Raw genomic sequence first — 12,088 nt, forward strand, 5'->3', positions numbered from 1 at the left:
AGGCCAGACCAGACAAAAACTTGCTCATTGACTCCACCTCAATGGAGGGAAGTTGGACTCTGTGGGTGGCACCTATTGTCCCAGCAATGACAGGAAGACTAAAATAGACTGAAGTCTAGGTGTGTGCCTGGGCAGGAAGCAAAACCTTGTCTCAAAAATAACCAGCAAAAGCCAGAGCTGAAGGAGTGATTCAGTGGTAAAATGTCAGCCTAGTAAGTGTGAAACCCTGAGTTCAAACCCCAGCATAGACATGCTTCCATGTATTTTAAAAAATTTTTTATTGTGAAAATACTGTACAGAGGGGTTACAGTTACATGGGCAAGATAGTACATTTCTTATCAAGTATTGTAGCCTCCTCCTTTGTTTACCCTTCCCATCCCTTTCTAGCCCCTCCCAACCCCCCCCCCCCCACCAAAGTTGTAAAGTTCGTTTTCAACATGACAACTTCTCATTGTACTTCTCATTGTTGCAACTGGGTCCACTTGTATCCTTATTTAAACGACATGTTCCCCGCGCCCCCGCCCACCCACCCCCCTTCCAAGTATTTACTTGGAATGGTACAACCTTGCTTTTTGCTGGTTATCTTGGAGATGGAATCTCTATCCCTGGGATGGCCTTGAACTGAGATCTAGAGTTCTGTGTCCTGAGTAAGATTACAAGCAAGCATAAGCCAATGGTGACTGGCTCTGTGTATATTAAAAAAATTATTGTAAAGATGTTGTACAGAGCAGTTACAGTAAGATGAGTACATTTCTTGTCCAACATTGTTACCCCTCCTTTGTTTTTCTCCTACTAACCCTTCCCTGCCCCACCTCCCTCACCCCTCCCCACCTGGAAGTTGTAAAGTTAATTTCCAACATAGTGTCTTGTGAGTTTCATTGTTGCAATGGGTCATCCTGTGTCCTTGTTTAAGCATTTTGTTATTCCCCTTCCCCTCCCCAAATTAGATAAGTGCATATATGAGATGCAGGGTACCAAGATCAAATACAGTGATGACAGGAAATATACCACAGGGAGACAACATACCAAAGAAACAAAAAAAAATGCATAGTATATTAAAAACAACAACAAAGAAAGACCTTGTTTCCATATGGATCTTGGGGTTCATTTCACTTATCATTATCTTATATGGTCATATGTATATAGATTTTGAACTTTTCTGCTTATCTGATAAGATTATCCTAGTCATATACTAATTATTGCAAATAGGGGAAACCATGGTGAATGGATCAAGAAAATGTAGTATATATATTATATATATATATATTTTATATACTTATACACACAATGGAATTTTATGCTTCCATTTGTTAAGAAATGGAAAGGTTTAGAAAAAATGATATTAAATGAAGTAAGCTAGACATAAAAAAATATAGGTCCCATGGTTTCCCTTATCTGTGTGTTTTTTATATTTGTGTGTGAACGCGCGCGTGTGCGTGTGCATTGAACTCAGGATCTGGGTGCTGTTCCAAACCTTGTTTTACTCAAGACCAGCAACTCTACTGCTTGAGCCGTAGCTCCACTTTTTGCTTTTTAGGTAGTTGTTTGGAAACAGGAGTCTCATAGACTTTCTTGTCCAGACTAGCTTCAAACCATGATCCTCAGATCTCAACCTCCTGCGTAACTAGGATTATGAGCATGAGCCACCAGTGCCAGGTTTACTTACATTTATAATAGACAAATGCAAGTGTTTTTCTTTCACTTGGGACCAGTGATTACCTTGGGCTCTTGGCACAGACATAGACTGTCTCTATAGGGCTTTGAGATCAGTCAGAACAAACATTGCCAAAGGCCCTGGAATTGCAAGTCATTTCAGTCCACACTGAAAGATGCAGTTTATTTTGCTCAGCCAGAGCTGGGGAGAATTAAAAAACAACCTGTTATCAGCCTAACATTGCAATTATTTTTTCTGTCTTGAACTCTTAATGATACTAGTTTCAAAAACTAGTTTGCAGGGGCTGGGAAGGTGGCTCAGTGGTAGAGTGTTTGCCTTACATGCCTGAGGCCCTGGGTTCAATTCCTCAGCACCACATAAGCAGAAAAAGCCGGAAGTGGTGCTGTGGCTCAAGTGGTAGAGTGCTAGCCTTGAGCTGAAGACCTGAGGGACAATGCCCAGGCCCAGAGTTCAGGCCCCATGACTGACAAACAACCAAACAAAAAAACTAGTTTGCAAAGCAGGTAAGTGTGAGTTGTATGAGTTTGAATCCTGGATCTGCACGGTAAAAGCATTGTGCACCTTGTTTCCTCACCTATGGACTGGGGATGATATCGATGCTTATTTTACATGCTCACTGACAAGATTCAATGAAAAGAATAACAGTAACACACTTAACCCAGTGATTAGTAGGACTAGGAATTAAGAGGTCATGGGGCTTGAACTTTGGCCTGGATGCTGTCCCTTCATTGCTCTATCACTTTGAGCCAGAGCACCACTTCCAGTTTTCTGGTGGTTAATTGGAGTCTCATAGACTTTCCTGTCCAGGCTGGCTTTGAATCTCGATCCTTAGATCTCAGCCTCCTGAGTAGCTAGGTTTACAAGCATGAGCCACCGGTGCCTGACAGCTCTCCTGATTTCAATGATGCAGAAGCAAAGACACCTTTGAACTATGGACTCATCCCTTTCCCCTTGCTGCAAGCTCCCTGTGAATGTGGGTGGGCTCTCCTGTTCTGGGGTGTGTTCTGGCTCCTCCCCTGCAGTCTGCAGTCTAGCTGTGGTCCTCAAGTGGAGATCACATTTCTCTAGTTCCAGAGTCACCAACCCTCTATCTTGCCTCTTCTGGCCGTCTGGACCCTGCCCACACTGTCACACCAAGCGACTCTCAAACTCTTCGAATTGGGTGTTTCCTGACAGCCTCTGTCATGCCACTAAGGACTGTCTGTGAGGTCTCACCAGCAGCTGTCAGGACGAATGGGAGAAGAGAAAGGAGAAAAATAGTGACTCTACCAGACTTGGCAGCACAATGAATCATTAATGAAAGCTTTGAACTGTCACATACCACAGCTGAGACAAAGTTACCTCTTGGTATGACATAGCCAGCCTTAGGGGCACTTATTTTCTGTCACTTTTATGATTGTTTCAGACTTTTGAAGACAGTTTCATTTGGGGAAACACCTTGGGATCTTCTTCATAATTAATAATCTTCATAATTAATCGCTTCTTGTAATTTCCCTCCAAATAGTAGCTACTCAGCCATTGGCTACCAGTTTAAAAGGAATTGATATATATATGTATATATATAAACCAAATACATTTATATAAATGTATATGGTTTTGTACATATGGTTCCTTAATTGCATAAATGGTATCTTGTATGGCATCTCTTAACAATCCACCAACTTAGTATTTTGACAACTCTGGATATTTCATACAAATTGAATCATCTGCACATGAATTATCTCCAGATGGCCTTTTGTGCCTGGCATCTTTCACTTACCACGATTTTAAGGTCCATTCATCTTATCCTGGAAGAACTCCATGCCCTTTTTTTTTTTTTTTTTTTTTTGTGGTCCTAGGGGGCCTAGGCTTAGCTCCTTTGCTCAAAGCTAGTACTCTACCACTTTGAGCTACAGCTCCACTTCCAGTTTTCTGGTGGTTAATTGGAGATAAAGAGTCTCAAAGACTTTCTGCTCCAGGCTGATTTTGAACTGCAATCCTCAGCTCTCAGCCTCAAGGAGCTAGGATTACATGGCATGAGCCACCAACACCCAGCACTTGATGCCTTTTCACAACTAAGTATTAATAACATGGCTATATTGTCTTGTACATCCATTCATCAATTGATGGGTCTTTTGGATTCTTTTTGGTGATTATGAATGCAATTAACATGTGTACAGATTCCTGTGTATACAACATGTGTTTTTAATTCTCTAGGGTATACCACCATGAATCAAATTGCTGGGCTCTATGACGAACTTTTTCTGTCCTGGAATTAAATCCAAGGCCTGTGAACGGTACGCAAGCACTGAGCTACATTCCTTGGCCTTGATAAAACATTTTAAGGAGGTGAAAATCTGTTTCCTAATATGACTACTTTCCTACCAGCCGGGGTTTAGCCATCCTAATGAAGTGATTGTATTTCCATTATGATGAATGGCATTGATCATCTTTTCATGTTACTTGCTTAATTTGTCTATCTTCAGGTATTAGATAGATCCATATATATCCATATATATATATATATATATATATATTCATTTGTCTATTTTTAATTGGACCACTTTTCTTTACTGCTGAACTGTTCAAGTTCTCTATATTCTGGCTTTTCTTTTTCTCTTGGGACAAGTTCTTACAGTGCAGCTCAAGCTGGTCTTAAACTTGTGATTCACTTGCCTGTGTCCCTTGAGTAGCTGGGATCATAGGCCTGTACCACCAAACTGACGCTCATCATATATGACTTACGACTATTTTCTTCTGTGAATTTTGTCATAGTATCCCTGTTTTTCACTTGGTTGAAATCCAACATTAAGAATGTTAAGTATGGGGCTGGGAAGGTGGCTCAGTGGTAGAGCGCTTGCTTGCAAGCCTGAGGCCCTGGGTTTGATTCCTCAGCACCACAGAAGCAAAAAGAAAAAAGCCAGAAGTGGCGCTGTGGCTCAAGTGGTAGAGTGCTAGCCTTGAGCTGAAGAGCTGAGGGACAGCGCCCAGGCCCAGAGTTCAGGCCCCACAACCAGACCCCCTCCCCCCCCCAAAAAAAAAGAATGTTAAGTATTCTGGTATCATTAATAAAACCACTAAGACCCTGATTTACTTGTCTTCCTCCAAGTCTTATAGTTTTAACTCTAGAACTTTTAAGCCTGTGACACATTTTGAGTTCTATTTTGCATGTGGTCTTATCGTCCCAGCTTGATTGGCTAAAGTCTATTACTGACCCACTGAACTATCTGGGCACCCTGTCAAAAACTTAATAAGGAATTGTGGCACAGTCCTCTTATGCAGGCTAAGCAGAGGTAGGAGGATCTAAGTGGAAGCCTGCCTGAGCAAAAGCATTAGAATGCTTGCCTAGTAAGCATGAAGCCCTGGGTTCTGACCCCAGTGCCGCTAAAACATAAAAACAATTGGACATAAATATAAGGGCTTATTTTTGTTGGCTTTGAGCTTCCTAATTTCTGCAAAGACAGCTAGATAGTAGCTGATTCTACTGAATCTGGAGACTGAATATTGCTTTAATAATATCAAGTCTTCTACTCCATCACCATGGGCTATCTTTCCATTAGATGCTTCAAAATTTTTCCCAGTGGATTTTTTTGTTTTTTAGTGCCAGTCCTGGAGCTTCAACTTGGAGCCTGAGTGTTGTCCCTGGGCTTCTTTTACTCAAGGCTAGTGCTCTACCACTTGCACAGCTTCACTTCCAGAATTTTGTAGTTAAATGGAGATAAAAGTCTCAGACTTTCCTGCCCAGGCTGGCTTTGAATCATGCGCCTCAGATCTCAGCCTCTTGAATAGCGAGGATTACATACATGAGCCACCAGTGCTTGGCTCCAGTGATTTACTTTTAAAAAATTTTTGTTAAATTTAATCCTTCTGAATGTTTTTTCTTATGAGTGTGCTTTTGGTTTTGGATTATTTATTGCTAGACTATAAAGGTAGAACTGATCTCTATACTACTGTGTGTATCCTGCAACCTTGCTCACTTTACCTTGTGTGTACCATGCTATGGAATGCTCAATGACTTAAGCTACTTAATATAATCCTCTCAGTGGTTTACAATATTATTTAAATAATAAGTCTAAAACTGCCAGGAATAAACTATTGCTTTTCATCAAAACCATTGACTAATCTCTAGAGCAAAAATAAAACACTGTTTTGTGTCCCTTAAGATGAAACTGTCTTGTTCTAACTTTTACTTAGTCTGGCTTATGAAACAAAAATGTACTCAATTGTAGTGTTTCACAATCACATCAGATACATATTATATGCAGTAAGATTGGGGAGCCACACCCATGCTACCATACTTAGCCAAGCTTTTTTGCTTTGTGCCCAGAGCACTGTCAAATACCAGAAACCATCACTACGTATTTTTCAAGGTCTTGAAGGGCAGCTGCCATGGTTTTGCTTCATGAAGGGATGGTATGAGGAGAGAGAAGTACGAGTTCAATGTAGGAGCATACAAATTACGGGATGGAAATCCAGTCACTCCCAGTCATCACTTCCTGACTTCTTCCAGTCATGAGCCCAAATGAACTGTTGAAGATTACTGCTCACTTCTCTGATATGTCTGAGTAGTATCTGGGTTGTTATAAGCATGTGGTATTTTCCTTGCATTTCAGAGATGGGCAGAAAAGCCTCAGCTTCTGGAATGCTAAAGTACCTTATTTTTTTTAAAAAAAGCTTCTATAATGCATTAGGCAAAGATGCAAAAAGAGAAAATCAAAACACTTAACAGACTTGACATTTATTGTGCAATTTTATTCCCAACAGAACATGTGGCATTCTAGAGGTATATGAGGTAATAAAATCAATACTCCAATTAGAACACCTGAAATAAGTGGCTCTAGTAACAAATGTCTCTCATAATTAAAAATATTCAATGTTTAAAAAACTCTTATAACATTTTAAGTTCCTAAAAGAAATGTGCCTAACACTTAAAAAACAACTTACTCTTCTATATAAATTGTTCACAAAATTTTTTTGCTATTCTATATTACACTATGCATTTGTAGTTTTATTAACATGTCCCTAGGGAGTATTAACTCTACACAATACAATCCAATAGAAATTATTCATAGAGAATCCACAAAGACTCCAACAATAAAAATCTTAGGACCAATGGATTTGTCACAGTTTCTTCACATGTGTTATCATAGAAAATAGAATAAAGGCAAGTTGGCCCCAGTGTTAGGCTGCTACATGAAGTTCTGGAGAGGAGACACACAAAGGCAATGCTGACATTGGGCAGGGTTAGGATGGACCAGTGACCTTGAATGTTTTATGACCCACCTATGACATGCTCTACTCCCTAAAAGCAACAAACCAGGCCCCTCATAGCCTCGGCATGCTCTCGAACTTTAGACACAAAGAGATAGTATGGGGTGGTAAATTAAAACCCTCTGCTCCCGACCACTCAGCAACACAAAACTAGCAAATATGAAGCAAATAGAATGTTGGCTAATGCCCAATGCCATTTCTAAGGGTTCTCAAACAGTATTCCTTTACTAGGTTCAATCTTTTCCTGCATTTTTATATGGGAATGAACAGTGGCTTTAATTTACTATTTCTTTCTAGAGATGTCTATCTGGCTTCCTCTTACAGATGTTACTTATAGGTCAAGCCTTATACAGAAACCTGAGCTGTTTTCATAGGGTATATGTTTTCTAAGTATGAATAAGATGCTTTGGAAGTAGTTTTCAGGAGCATATAAACATCAACTTTCCCTTGATGGCATGAATCAAACAAAACTGTTCAAAGTGTTGGCAGGTTTCAAGAACTATGCTTCACTATGGAGAAAACTAAACTGCTTCATAAGGCCAAAGAGACTTCCTTAGTTTGAGTAAATACTCTGGCTGTCTTTACCCATAATATGAAGATAACAGTAACAGTCTTTCAGGGCTACTGCGAGGGTTAAAACTAGACAATTCATCGGAGGGTGCTTACCAAAGCCACTTGTGCAGAGGAACTCACTAGTTACATGTAGCAGTTGGCTTTAGTTAACTATTGCTGTTGGACTGAGTGGTTTTGAAGGGACCATTGTTCTCTACCATGCCCTGGCACATTTGGCCATGTGTACTGGTGCAATGAACAGGTTCTGAATGGGTCTTACTAGCAGACATATCTTTGTTGCAATCCGGGAAATTATTTCTGCCTTTCTATTCGGCAGCAATGGAGGCTTATGAATGCAAAGACTTGTTAATTTAGTGCTTTCAAAAATTCACCAAGCTGGTTGCAAGCAGAAAAAAATTCCTGTTCTGTAATGTGGTCTGTAATGTATCGATGAATTAGGCAGAGTTTTAAAGTTTATATGTAGGAAGTGCTGATGGGTTCTCACTGCCCTTCATGTTGTCAGATGTCAATTCTCCCCTCTCCTCTAGAAAACACAAATAAAGAACCAGTGCTACTGGCTGATAATACAAGTAGCTCTGCCATCATCTGAGTGACATTCTCCTGTTATTCCAAGTGAAGTGGTTATTTTTATCCAATACTTGCCCGACGGAAAGAAGCCATCACTGTGTTTACAAAAATACATCATAATGATACATACTGCTGTTTAGACACATTTACATTAGAGTTCTGACTCAAGCGTTCTATTTGACATGTTTTGCCAAGCAGTTCTGGCAAATGTCGCCACATTTAACATACACCAGCAAGACTTGCACCATATGCGCAAAATCATTTTCTATTACATTTCTACAAATTTGTATAAGAAAGCTGTCAAAAATTAACACAGATCTGTGCTGTGAAATGACATTGCACTGAATGAGAAAACTTACATCTAAATCTCTTCTAGGAATGACCCTTTTAAAGGTAATTAAAATCTAAGTGGAAATTAAAGAGGTAGTCAAGAAGGTATCCAGTTTAGGTCCAGGGCAATATAGAATATGGAATGCAAATGGGGGCCGAGAGAGTCCCTGGGTTAAATCCACAGCACTGCAAAACGAACACACAGAGATAAAACACTCCAAAAAAAACAAAAACCATCACTAGTGAGGGCACTGCATGCTTGCTCTTCTGAATGCACTGTGTTTCCTTGTAATGTAATGATCCATACATTTTCTGAGAGCAGCAGAAAGGAGAAACAAGTCACTGAAGTACCAGAGACAGGTAGAAATCAAGAACCTGTAGACTTGGTCAAGTTTGGGTTATTGTCCAGATTTTGTGTAAACATTATAGTATGAGAAAAGTTATGGGGCGTAAAAGCTGATGCCACCTGAAGTACAGTGAAGCCATGTATTCCCTTATCCCCAACACAGCCACCCACCTACTCTACAGCTAATGAAGTGGCTACACCTATCTCTCAGTATTCCTGTCAGTGGAGATGCACTCTCGTTATCCCTCACCTTCCTGGTGAAGGCTGTAAATCACAAACATGAGTCACCTAACCACTCTAGTTGGCACAAGGAATGCCAGGAGAGGATGGAAGAAACACTTTAAGGCAGAAGATGATCCATATTGAAGTGTTTACAATGTTTCTTGAAAGCATTTATTGCCGATTTTAACCAAGGCACTGTCAAAAGACAGTAAAAGATGTAGCTTTATTAACTGCTTGCAGAAGACTATGGCCCTCCATGGGTTCCTGGCCAATGTCCAATACAGGTCATTCCAGGATTATCTTGACCTTGTGGGAACTGTGCTGGGGGTTTCCATGCACTGCGGAGAGCAGGTATGGCCTCTGACCTTTTTGTTTGGAAAATACAGGACACTGCTGGTGCTTTTAGCAGAGTCCCACTGATAGTTGGGACTCTGGACCTATCTAGTCACAGCCAACAGCAGCATTTACTCTCAGTGGTAGTCAGAACACCTGGCACCCTCCTTTTCTCACCAGAGGCAGAGCACAGATACATCCTGAGCTGTTTTACTTCAACTTGTTTCCCACCAAGAATGGAAAAAGTTGACCTAAGACTAAGCTTCTTGTTAGGGCAAATCACCAGGCAAGACAGAGATGTGGAAAATCCACTCAATAAGATAAGCAGTGCCTTCAGATGTCTAGAGATCAATTAAAAGGCTGATAGAGCAACAATGGCATCAAAGTTAAGTGACGAACTTGTAAGCTTTTCACACATGTAGCTCACCTTACCAAAAGGCAAAAGGACATCAGTTGTAAGCCCTGATTTAAGTATTAGGTGATCATGAAGGAAACCATGATAAACCCAAGTAGCACAGCAGTCTTAAATGCTCAGGTGGCTAAGGAGAGGATCCAGCAGAATATCTAAGCTGATGCTATAGCACAGGCCAAATGGATGTTAGTACCTGGGGACAAGCAGTGGGGGTTAAAGAAATACAGTCATTAGTCAGCATTAGAATGGAATATGTTGACTTAGGAGCTGAGAGAATTCCAAGTTCTAGGCTCTTAGACATTAGAACTGGCTGTGGGTGCTGAACATCTTATCCCTGCAGGTCTGGGTTTCTTCACGTGGAGGATGGCTGGTCAGTAGTTCCATTGGAATAAAGGAGAGAAGACAGCCTGTGTGCTTTAGGAGCAAAGCTGGTGTATAAACTATCACAGGTGCTTTCTCAAGTGAACACTGCAGCCCTCACTCACACCTGTGATGAGGACATGTCACTGTGAAGGCCATAGAAAGTGAGCACACAAAGCTTCTGTCACCCTAAGGAAGACCAGAACCAAACAGGACTCCAAGATGATACGAAAGAAATATGCACAAATCTTAAACTTAGAGAAAAACAAGACAGACTAAAGTTTTTCTAACTGTGGTCCAAGACTGCTGCTATGGGAAAAAAGAAGGGCAATGAAGCAAGAATGCCTAAAGCCAGTGCAGAACAGAGAAGGCAGGCGAGAGACAGAGGAAGCCATGGTGGTCTTCCTCTGCTGGACTTCACAACATCAAAGAATCTCTTAAGACAGACTGCCAAGGCCTCTACACAAGCATCAAGAAGTTCTTTTTGGGGGCTGGGAAGGTGGCTCAGTGGTAGAGCGCTTGCCTTGCATGCACTGAGGCCCTGGGTTCGATTCCTCAGCACCACATAAGCAAAAAGAAAAAAGCCAGAAGTGGAGCTGTGGCTTAAGTGGTAGAGTGCTAGCCTTGAGCTGAAGAGCTGAGGGACAGCGCCCAGGCCCAGAGTTCAGGCCCCTCAACTGGACCCCACCGCCCCCCCCCCCCCAAAAAAAGAATTTCTTTTTTAACTCTGGACATACTCTCACTGTTGTCATAAACAACAGCACATCTGCCCATATAGTTTCTTTTACTTCCAAATATTACTGCTAATTTTCCCCCATTGAGATTTCAGTATCAATTTTCCCTACACCTTTTGACAAATCTGTCAAATCTCTATAAACATTAAGCTTATCAGCGGCTGGAAGCCAGTCAGAAGAAAAGCAGAGAGGAATGTGCTGCAAAGAAGGAATTTACATACACTGGATACCCACTATTATTCACTGCAAATGGTCATTTATGATTTTATTTTGGAAAAAATGGCCCAAAATAGCTCATAAATGGATGATCATCACACCTTGAATTTCTGTCCTATTTTCAAAACTTTGGTGTTGGTAGATGAAATTAATAGCTTCCAATAAGGCTATTACTACAATGTTTCCCATTTAACTTGTTGCTCAACAAAGAAAACTGTGATCTGGACAAGTTGGGTAATAACTGAAATAAATACCTGCTCACATCCAAAGCTGAACGCTCAGAAATAATGATTCTAGCACCTCTGTAATGTTTCTGGTAAGGAAATGTTGCAAAGACACTACTAATTTCTTGTATGGAAGTGAATAAATTAAATAGGGGACATGAGTGGGAGAGGAACAGTGTGAACTTAGCCAGAGCTTGGGAGTCTTGGGGAATAGTTGGGGGAAAAGAAGCAAACACACATAGAAGTTTCACTGATGAAATCTGGCAAAATAACAGCAAACCAAAGTTTCATACAAATTCTAAACATCAAGTAGGCACACAAAGGCCCTCACCTTTCAGAAAAACCACTGACAAGCCCATTGCATGTAGTCAGGATGCCTCAGAGCTGTGTCTACATGCCAAAAATCCTGATCAATGCAATAAATGCCATCAGTTATATCATGCAATTGGTCTTCAGTGCCCCCAAACGGAGAGGAGTTCTCTTTGTTCAACCAATCACATTGGCGTGTGGACAAAACTGGATTAAGGCTGAGCAAAGGGCGGATCTAGGTGTTCAGGAATTTGAGTATTTGAAAATGGTTTTGGATCTTTGGGTGTTTCTTGAATGATATAATGTAAAAGCTAGTTTGTAAACTCCAGAGATCACAAAAAGACTTTCTAATCAACCCAAAAGAACTTTTCTCTAATAGAAAAAAGTAGTCAACTACAACTAACCACCTGTTTTCTGAATTTTTTGTTAATAATGGACATTGTAATAATGTATGGGAGCATAGGTGTCACCCATTCCGTGTCTTTGCTGAGAATTCTTAATTCAAGTCTTTGGAAAACATAAAGACAACTTACTTGA

This window comes from Dipodomys spectabilis, unplaced genomic scaffold, assembly GCF_019054845.1.
Source record: "Dipodomys spectabilis isolate Male_0828 unplaced genomic scaffold, ASM1905484v1 ptg000043l, whole genome shotgun sequence".
Lineage (NCBI taxonomy): Eukaryota > Metazoa > Chordata > Mammalia > Rodentia > Heteromyidae > Dipodomys > Dipodomys spectabilis.